The following is a 10148-nucleotide window of genomic DNA, read 5'->3' as shown; positions in this document are numbered from 1 at the left end:
GGGACACAGGAAGAGAGTCTAGGAAGGGGAAAATAAAATATGCGCAGGGATGCTACAGGGGATCCCACTCTTTATACTGACTTTTAAAATTAACCTAGGGGCTGGAGAGGGATGGCTCAGCAGTGAAAGGCATTTGCTGATTTTGCAGAGGACGTGGGTTGGAATCCCAGAGCCCACAGCATGCATCTTACTACTGCAAGCTACCTGTACCTACAGCTTCAGGGGATCTAGAACCTTCTATCCTCCCAAGGCACCTGCATTCACACACACACACACACACACACACACACACACAGAGAGAGAGAGAGAGAGAGAATGAGAATGTTATAATTTTGGAGTTGGAGAGATGGCTCGGCAGTTGAGAGCACTTAATTGCTCTTGCAGAGGACCTGGGTTCAGTTCCCAGAATTCTCATAGTGAATGCCAGGGAGAAACCCTGATGCAAGGGACCATGGCCATATGCTAGAGCCTGGAGAAAGCTTACCTCTACTAACTCCCCCTCTGTAACATTTTCCTTTAGTCCAAGGACTGAACCCTGCCTGCCACTAGCACTCAGGGCTTCTGGCTCCATTCACTCTTTCCTTCTCAACACGATCTGAGCGCACCGTGTTGCCAAGGCAGCATCTTTCCATCTGGAGCCACATCCTCAGCTCCAAATCACCCCATTGACACTAGTCTGAGTACCCACAGGTAAAGATGAGGTGGGAGAAAGGTAGTGTGACTGAGTTTCCAATTCATGCCCAAGTAACACCAGGGGGCAGCATTTCCCAGGAGGTAGTGCCCAGCCCACCACACAGCCCTGCCAACTGTTGCCTGTGTCCACTAGGGAAAGACACCCCTCTACATGCTGTCCCTACAACCCTGAGGCTGTGGAGGAGGGTGGCCACTGATTGAATCTGTCCATAGCCTTGGCAGGTAGGCATGCAAACTTCCTTCTAGCCTTTTAATTTTTATTTATGTGTATCATATATATGTGTGTGTAGAGGAGGCCAGAAGAGGGCATCGGATCCCCCTGGAACTCCACTTACCGGCGGCTGAGAGCTATCTGATGTGGGTGCTGGGAACCAAGCCCAAGTCCTCTGGGAGAGCAATACCCCAAATCTGGTCTGCAGCCTTCCTCCCTTTTTTAGGTCTCCTGTACCCAAGTCAATGATCTGAAACTTCTGATCTTCCTATCTCTTCCTGTCCTGTGTGTGCAGTGCTGGATCCTGTGTGTCAGGGATCCTGTGTGTCAGGCAACTCTACCAACAGAACCAAATCACCACATTCTCAGAATAATTCCGTCTAGCCCTAAACCTGGTGGTTTCCCCTCCAGCAAGGATTCCAAAGGGAGCCCCTACTCACCCTCTTCCACACTCTACCATGCTGCCCTAAATCATGTCATCTCTGCCCCCTGATGATCATGCCCTGCAAAAGTACTTTTTTTTTTTTTTTTTTTTTTTTTTTTTGCTCCTTGGCTGTGATGGCCATGGACTCTTATCTCTCTGGAACTTTAAGCCCAAAGAAACCCTTCCGTCTAGAAGATGCTTGTTTGGATGTGGTGTAGGAGGTGACTTCCATCTGCTGTGGCATTGGGCTAGAAGTCCATCTGATGGACCATCCTCTTTGTGAGCTACCAGGCCCTTTGTGATCTGGCCCCTGGGGTCACCTCTCAGAAGATAACCTGCTCCATGACCAAGACTCCCAGGTGCACCTCAGGGCCTTTGCACCTGCTGCTCGTCAGCCGGGAGTCTCCACATGCCCTGGTTGACTCGAGCCTCTGCCCCAATGGCCTTCCTCAGGGAGACTCCCTGACCACCTCACCAGTGCCCTACTCTGCCCTTTGACCTTGCTTTGTCGGTAACTGTCACCCTGACATTAGTGCTGTTTAATCTGTTTTCTGTTTGTCTGGTTAGTGTTTGTCTTTTAAAACATAAATTCAGGATTATGGAGGGCAGAGGTCTTGAAGCTCCAATACCAGGTGCAAGATCCGACCTCTCTGAAGATCGGGAGACAGGAGAATGACTTGTGTGACTCAGCCATGAAAACAATGGCCTCATACTCACTATTCTTGTCACTCCCTTGATGACATCATCGAGCTCCTTGTCCGTCAGCTCCCCCAGCACGCACTCTTTAATCCACCATTGGTTCCCAGAGGTTAATAGATAGCAAGTGTTTGAAAATCCTGTGTTGGTGCTGAGGGTGTGGTGCATGTGGGGAATGTTTACCCAGCATGCATATGAAGCCTTGGGTTTGATCCTCAGCATACCTTAAACTAGGTGTGGTAGCATGCCAATGATCCCAGCACTACAGAGGTAGAGGCCTGGGGACATCAGGAGTTGAGGGTCAATCTGGCCAATATAGCTAGCGCTGCGGGACCAACTGAACTATATGAGACCCTAACTCAAAATAAGGGGCTGTCTAGAAAGACAGCACAATGGTAAAGAGCACTTGCTACCCTTTCAGAGGACCTGGGTTCAGTTCCCAGCACACATACTGGGTAACACAACCACTTATAACTCCAGCTCTCAAGGGACTGACCAGGCGCCTTTTTGAACAGATACATGGTATGCACCCACAGAGGCACACACATGTACATGCAAATAATAACTAAAGATATCTTTCAAACAACAAAAGAAGGAAGGCAGGAAAACTTGCATGCTCGGTTGGGTCTCTGGCCCACTGTGAGGCAGGCATTCTCTGTCTTCAGTTGGGGTGACTAGAGGTCAGAGGTGAAATGATGTGTTTGAGGTCACAGAGAGACTGGGGAACCAGAACAAAGCCCCCTAACTGCCCACAATCCCACCATTTTGCCCTCACCTCTCGCACACTCGGCCTCCCACAGGACTACTTCAGACACTGGCCCCCGCGGGTTTAGTTACACCATGGGAATTAGCAAACATGAACATTGGCAAATCAGTCCCTCTGACCCCAACCCCCATCGAAGAGCCACTGTCAAACTGTTACCAGCACACACAGGGCAAGAAGGGAGGGGGCTCTCTTGGGAGAGCCAGGGAGTCATCAGTCACGGCCAGAGCTTACCAGGACACCTCTAACCCCTTGGGTGGCCATGATACTTACTTACCCTGCCCTCTCCTGCTCTTCACGTGGCCCTGGCCAGCTGCCAGCTGGATGTGAGCCTTGGCAGACAGTGACACTCTTGGAGGTTGAAGGCCAAGGTGGGATGAGGACACACTCCGCCTCTGCTCCTGACCTGACCCTGGCCTCTGCCAATTACCCCATGTCTGTTGTCACAGCCTTTCCATCCTCCAGCCTCTCTGTGTGTTGTGTTTATCACTGTAGTTTTTGGTTGGTTGGTTTTGGGGTTTTTGTCTGTTGGTTTGGGTTCTCCGAGACAGGGTTTCTTTGTATGGCTGTAGCTGTCCTAGAACTCAGCTCTGCAGATCACGCTCAGAGATCCACCTGCCTTTGCCTTTCAAGTGCTCAGGTATATTGTTGTTAAGACTTCAGTTTTGTTTGTGTGTGTACATGTTTGTATCTGTAAGAGCCCGAGGAGGCCAGAAGAGGGCCTCAGATCCTCTGGAACTGTTCTAGACAGATGCAAGCTGCCCAATGTGACTCAGATCCTCTGGAACTATTCTAGACAGATGCAAGCTGCCCAATGTGAGTGCTAGGATCCAAACTTGGGTCCTTCAGAAAAGCAGCAAGCCTCTTTACCGCTGAACCGTCTCTCCAGCCCCATGCCTAATTTTTTAGTCAGGGTCTTCAGCAGCCTGTATGTATTGAGGATGACTTTGAACATCTTATTCTCTTGCCTCAGCTCTAAAAGGCTGGGATTATAGGCATGTGTGCTGGTTTTCAGTCCATGCAGTGCTGGGGGTGGACGGTTCAACATGGTAGGCATGGACACTACCAGTTGAGCTATATCACCAGAGGTTCTCTGTTGTTGTTTTGGGTTTGTTTTGTTGGTTTTTGGCTGTAGCCAAGGATGACCTTGAACTCCTAACCTTCCCATTTCTACCTCCCATGTGCTGGGTCAACAGCCATGCACAAACATGCCAGTCTATTACTTTCTCCTTACCCATTTCCCCCATGATTCCTTACCTCTGGTACAGGCTGCTTTCTTTTCTCTGACAAAGGGAAGAGGCTCTTTCTGCTGCACACTGCCCAGGTGCCCTCTATGTACCAGCCCAGCCAGGGGAGCCTGACCTCAAAGTACATGAAGTTGGGTACTATACCACTGACCCTGGCTTTGATCCCCAGCCCTTCAAAAAACGGATGTAGTGTTGTAGGAGGACAGATGTTCAAAGTAATTTCTGACTTCCTGGGATACATGCAAGCCAGACTCAAAAACAAGAGGCTGGACAAGATGCCACAGGCCACTAGTCTTACATTTAGGAGAAAGGCAAGTGACTCTGTGAGTTGCAGACTAGTCTGGTTTATGTAGCAAATCCCAGTCCAGCCAGGGGATACATAGAGAAACATTGTTTCACAATAAGTAATTGACTGTTTTTTGTTTGTTTGTCTTTTTAAAGTTTCAGGGGAAGAGTGTTTTTCTCTGTGTAAGTATCCTGGCTGTCCTGGAACTCTGTAGACCAGGCTCGGCCCAAACTCACAGAGATCCTCCTGCCCCTGCCTCCCACTACCAGTTGACTGGTTGACTTTTAAAATTAGATTTTTAAAGAAGGAGGGGGGTGTAGGGTTTGGGCAGAGGGCTCAGACATAAAGTGCTTCCTGTGAAAACACCAGGACCTAAGTTACCTGAGTCAACCCCCAGAACACCAGTTAAAAGCCAGGTGGCACACTTGCAATCCCAGTGCTGGGGAGGCAGAGAGTATCAGATTCCTGGGGCTCTTTGGTCAGCCAGCCTGGTCCAATTGGCAAGCTCCAGGCCAAGTCAATGTCGATGACACCTAAGAAACAACTCCTGAGATTGTCTTTTGGTTCTCACAGGCATGCTGGACATACCTACATGTACTCACACATGTGCCCATGGACACGCATGCAAAAGAAAGAAGAAAAAGAGATCAATATGCAAAAATCTGTGAAGATTATTTGAGGACAGAGATCCTTTTATCAAAACTGTGTGTGTGTGTGTGTGTGTGTGTGTGTGTGTGTGTGTGTGTGTAGTAGTAGTAGTAGTAGTAATAGTAGTAGTAGTAGCCCACACTTGTTTCTGTTTGTCCAGACAGGGTTTCTCTGTATTGCTTTGGAGCCTGTCCTGAAACTGGCTCTGGCCTCGAACTCACAGAGCTCCGCCTGCCTCTGCCTCCCAAGTGCTGGGATTACAGGCATGTGCACTTTTAAGCACAACCATCAGGAGGCACAAGAAGATGAATGTCTATGAGGTCAAGGCTCTACATGTGAGCTTCAGGCCATCCAGAGCTACACAATGAGACCCCATCTCAAAATAAATAATAAGTAAACTTAAGAAGAGAAAACAAGGGTTGGGAATATAAGTCAGTGATAGAGAGCTTGCTTTACATGTGTGAGGTCCTAAGTTTAATTCCCAGCATTAAAAAAAAAAAGAAGAAAAAGAAAGAAAAGGAGAGAAAAAAAAAAAAAACAGAAAGAAAGACTCAAACCATACAAAAAGGGCATTGTGCAGTTTTCCTGAGAAATCGGTGCTGGCAATCTGGTGCCACTGCGGCTTCCTCCTTGTGGAGGGGAGGTCAGGCTTGCCAAAAGGAAGCCAGGGGCTGGGGGGCTATGAGTTCTGGGAATCAGAATGCAGCCTGGGAGTAGTGGGAAGGAGCATGGAGGATCCAAATCACATCCTCCAATCGTCAGCAAACCAGAGCTGGAGCCACAACCTGCCAGCTGGCTCTAAAGCAAAGCGGGGCTGAGCAGAGCAAGGAGTGGGGCAGTGAGCCAGCCGGGAGACACCAGAGCACTGGGGTCACTGCTGAGTGTGAAGTCAGCATTCGATGGAGGCAGCCAGGGCATTTGTGGCCCTTGCTGTGTCAATGCGGAGCATGCTGCATCAGCGTGGGACATAGGACGTCAGCACACGGCATGCTGTGTCAGCGTGGGGCAGATGCACACCAGTGACTTTACACACGTCCTTGGGGAGAATTGTGACCACAGGGTTCCCAGTAGAATATCACCCCTGTGCCCAGGTCCTTTTGCAATGTGACCCTTGCTGCTTGAGTCACAGGGGACCAGTTCATCCTACCTTGGATTGGGCTCCTTGTCATTTGCTCTCACCAATCTGATGCACCACAAGTGATGGCGTCCAGCTTCTGAGGCCAAGAAGCTTTTGCATTTGCTCTTTCAAAACTCTATTAGCCTGAAAGAACATTAGGGGCCCAGGCATCACAGCTACTGACTCCCTGACGCAGTCAAGCACCCAGCAGCCTTGCAGCCATTACACAAGAGCTGTCCAGCCACCAACCCACAGAACTGCAAGAATTAACCCACTCCCATTGGGTCACTGAGTTTCGGACATCTCTGTGTGGCACTTCCTTTGTCACTGACAAAATACTGAACAGAGGAAAGTTGAATGTGGTGGCACCTATCATCCTAGTCCCTGTGAGGTGGAAGAGGATCAAGACTATTTAGTGAGTTCGAGGACAGCCTGAGCTGGACCCTACCTCGAAAATGAAAAAAGGGGGTGTTGGTGAGATGGCTCAGTGGGTCACAGTTTGGGTGCAAAGTCTGATGAGATTACTTCAACCCCCAGAAGAATCCACGGGATGGAGAAAGAGCTAATTCCTGCAAGTTGTCCTTTGGCCTCCACATGCATCCATATTCCAGCTCCTTCTCACACAAAATAATTGAATGAATAAAATAATAAACATAAATACATACACAAATAAAAAAACATCGTTGATTGTGGTGGTACCTGCTTGTGATACAACATTCAGACAACTGCGACAGGAGGATCCAGATTTTGAGGCCACCCTGAGATCCTGACTCACAAAAATCAAAATAATAGCCCAGGAGAATGGCTCAGAAGTTAAGAGCACTTGCTGATCGTCCAGGGGACATAGGTCAGTTCCCAGCACCCATATCAAGAGGCTCACAAGCCTTTGCAACTATAGATCCAGGGAATCAAACACCCTCTTTGGGACTGGGAGGACACTGGCAACACATGTTGCACACACACCACACTCTGGTGTGCACACACATAATTAAATCTTGCGAGGCATAGTGGCTCATACCTTTAATTCCGGCACTAGGGAGACAAGGCAGGTAGAACTCTGTGAGTTCAAGGCCAGCCTGGTCTACAGAGTGAATTCCAGGACAGCCAGGGCTCAGTGAGACACTGTCTTGAAAAACAAAACAAAAAAAATCTTTTAAAACACCCTCCAACATAAGTTAAATGAAGTTAAAAATGTTAATGGTGCTTTGTCTTTTACAAAGAAATTCCATTCCTAGGGGTCTAAGTAAATTATCTTCACAAAGGTTTACACAAGATGTTAAAGCTTCATAGACACCTGGTAAAAGAGAAAGTTGATTCAGCAACAGAAAACACTTGGAGTTGAGTCAGGTTCATGCCTGCAATCCTAGCACTGAAGAAACTGAGGCAGGAGGATTGTCACATGTTCAAAGTCAGCCAGTCTCGAGAAGAAAAGAAAACTGCTGACTATAGTCAGTCAGTGTCACCCACCTGTAATCCCTGCACGGGAGAAACAAGATCACTAATTCAAGGTCACCCTTGGCTTGGTGGGGGGGAGGGGGAGATGTGTGAACTGGCTCTGGCTTGGCATTTAGCCTCTGCCACTGCAATACATGGCTCCAGAGAAAACTGTCCTGCCCTTCAGAGTGAACACAATTCAGTTTAAACAGAGATGGAGATGAAGAGGGAAACATTTACAGATAAGATCCAGAAGCCAAATGTTAAGAAGGCTTCCTTCTCTCCAGTCCCTCTGCATGTTTGGTTTCTGGGGGGGAGGGGGGTTGTTTGTTTTTCTTTTCATTTTTTTTTAATGTTTTTCTTTCTTCAACAATAAGCATGTGTTCCTTTGTAAAAGGAAGAAAAACAATGCAAACACTAAAAGTTTAAGAATCCAGGGGCCAGCAAAATGGCTCAGCAGTTAAAGGCCCCTTGGGCCAAGCCTAATGACCGGCTTTTGATCTCCCAGGTCACAGGCAATGGAAGAGAAGTAACTGTTGCAAGCTGTTCTCCGACCACTTGCTAGTGAGCTGAACACTATAGCCAGCCTGGGCTGCAGGAGACCCTGTCTCTAAACAAAAAAGATAGACGCCAGACTCTTTCATTTATACCTTGGATAAGCTTAAATGTGCATTGTCCGAGGCAAAGCAAAGACTGTGGTCTTCAGTGATCACTGAGGCACCATGATGATGATGGAGCCTCAGGGCCCCTGAGTCCCTGGGCAGTTCCTCCAAAGTTTTCAGGTTAGTGGCTGATTCAGCAGGCAGAAAGTCTAAAAGATCCACCCATTACCCTAACCAGCCAGGACTCAGCCCTGATGAGTCCTCCAACCCCATCTCCCCAGTGGGACTGTACCTGTCCCTGAGGTCCCGGCCAGGTTCCCCAGGGCCCTGAGGAGTGGCTGTGTGGGATCTGCTTTGGTTTGTTTGACACTCTGTCAGAGGGCCTCTCTGCCTCTCAGCCCACAGCTTCCTGCAGCTGAGGATCACCCCTCCACCATCTCCTCACAACCCCCCCCCCATCACCACTCAATGGTCACCAGCAGACTAGGAGGTGGAAGGTTGGTCCCCAGATCCTCTGGATAGCTGCTGCCAGGGAGGTTAAATGGCCCGAGTGAATGTTCACCATGCCTGGTGGGCCCTGTATCCAAATGCAACTACACGGTGTATAATTTACATAACCGTTGACTTGTAAATGTGCAGCTAACATTGGATGGATATTTAATAATTCCATTCTTACTATGGGAACATGGTCCAAGAATGGAGTTGTTCAAGGGGAATTGGGCGCTTATGAGAATAAACACGGTTGTCCTTGGAATGTGCTTGTGTGCCCTTCCCACGAGCAGCGGAGAGGAGTGTGTATGAGTCTACTTCAGATTATTCACTACAGCTGACGATAGTTTATGTGCCTCCATGGAAAAAACAGGTTTTTGTCACGTGCCTCTTGCCTACCACGTGCCGCGTGCCCACCTCGTGCGGCTTCGCCTCGTGATTGGACGCTTCACTCACGTGACTCTTAACTCTCAGAGTATAAATTGGCTGATGTTCCAAATAACGTCGGCTATTGTATGAGGCTTTAGTCCACTTCATTTTTAGGCTCTACTCTCCCAGGTTCACCCTATCAATTAGAGCAGCAAACAGTTACCAAGTACTTTTCTATACCAAATACTTTTCTAACTTGGAGCTAAGAATAATCCGATCCCTGCTGAGGCTATGGACCTTTGAAACACTAGCCATGGCCATGGCCCGGGGCATTAGGACAAGACATTCAGTTATGGGGTATCCTTAAAGCCTTTGCCAAGGCAATTCTAGTATATGTTGGATGGGAACCCCACCAACGCACACAAGGACTAGTGACAACACCCCGGTCTGTTTGTGGGGCTGCAGGAGAGGTGGGGTGTGACTTCCAGCTGGCTTCCCACCAGGCCCGCTATCCATGTCAGAGTCCTAGACTCACCCCATTATAGAGCTGAGCAGCTGGAAGAAGGGTGGCCCGCTGGACTCCTAAGCCAGGCCTGAGATTGGAAAGGGGGACTGGAACTTGAGTCTTGGCATGGCTAAGGAAAGGCCTCAGAAGTCTCCACCCAGAGCTTGGCTGAGGCCTGGGTTGGGGTGGGGGTGGGAGTGGGAGGGTTCCTGCTTTTTTGTCCCAGGTGCTGAGTGCAAAGAATTGTCTACTTAAAAAACAAAACAGGATATCGGCTAACTATGAATTCCAAAACGAAAGAATAATGCATAATAATGGCATAAGAAGTCCCCAAAGCTGTTTATCTGAAATTCAGATTTAACCCCACCACCACCACAGCTGGTGCATTCTCTCACTATCACAACAACGTGAGTCACACAGCTGGTGACCTTCAGGCAAATGTTTTTGAAGGGAACTGCATCGTGGTTGGGGGGAATCCCCAACTGTCATCAAAACATGTGTTGGCATAGCAGAAACCCCAAAATAATGTCCTGGGGTGGAAACAGAAAAGGTGACAAATCTTAAGCACCTTGGGGTGGGGGTGTTCTTTAGGGCTGTGAGGCTTTAGGACTGTCACAGCTGGAGTGCTGGCTCTTTCCCCACAGCTGGCTGCAAGCTCAGGATA

Source organism: Phodopus roborovskii, unplaced genomic scaffold (assembly GCF_943737965.1).
Source record: "Phodopus roborovskii unplaced genomic scaffold, PHOROB, whole genome shotgun sequence".
NCBI classification, from domain to species: Eukaryota; Metazoa; Chordata; class Mammalia; order Rodentia; family Cricetidae; genus Phodopus; species Phodopus roborovskii.
Note: the sequence above shows the minus strand (reverse complement) of the source record.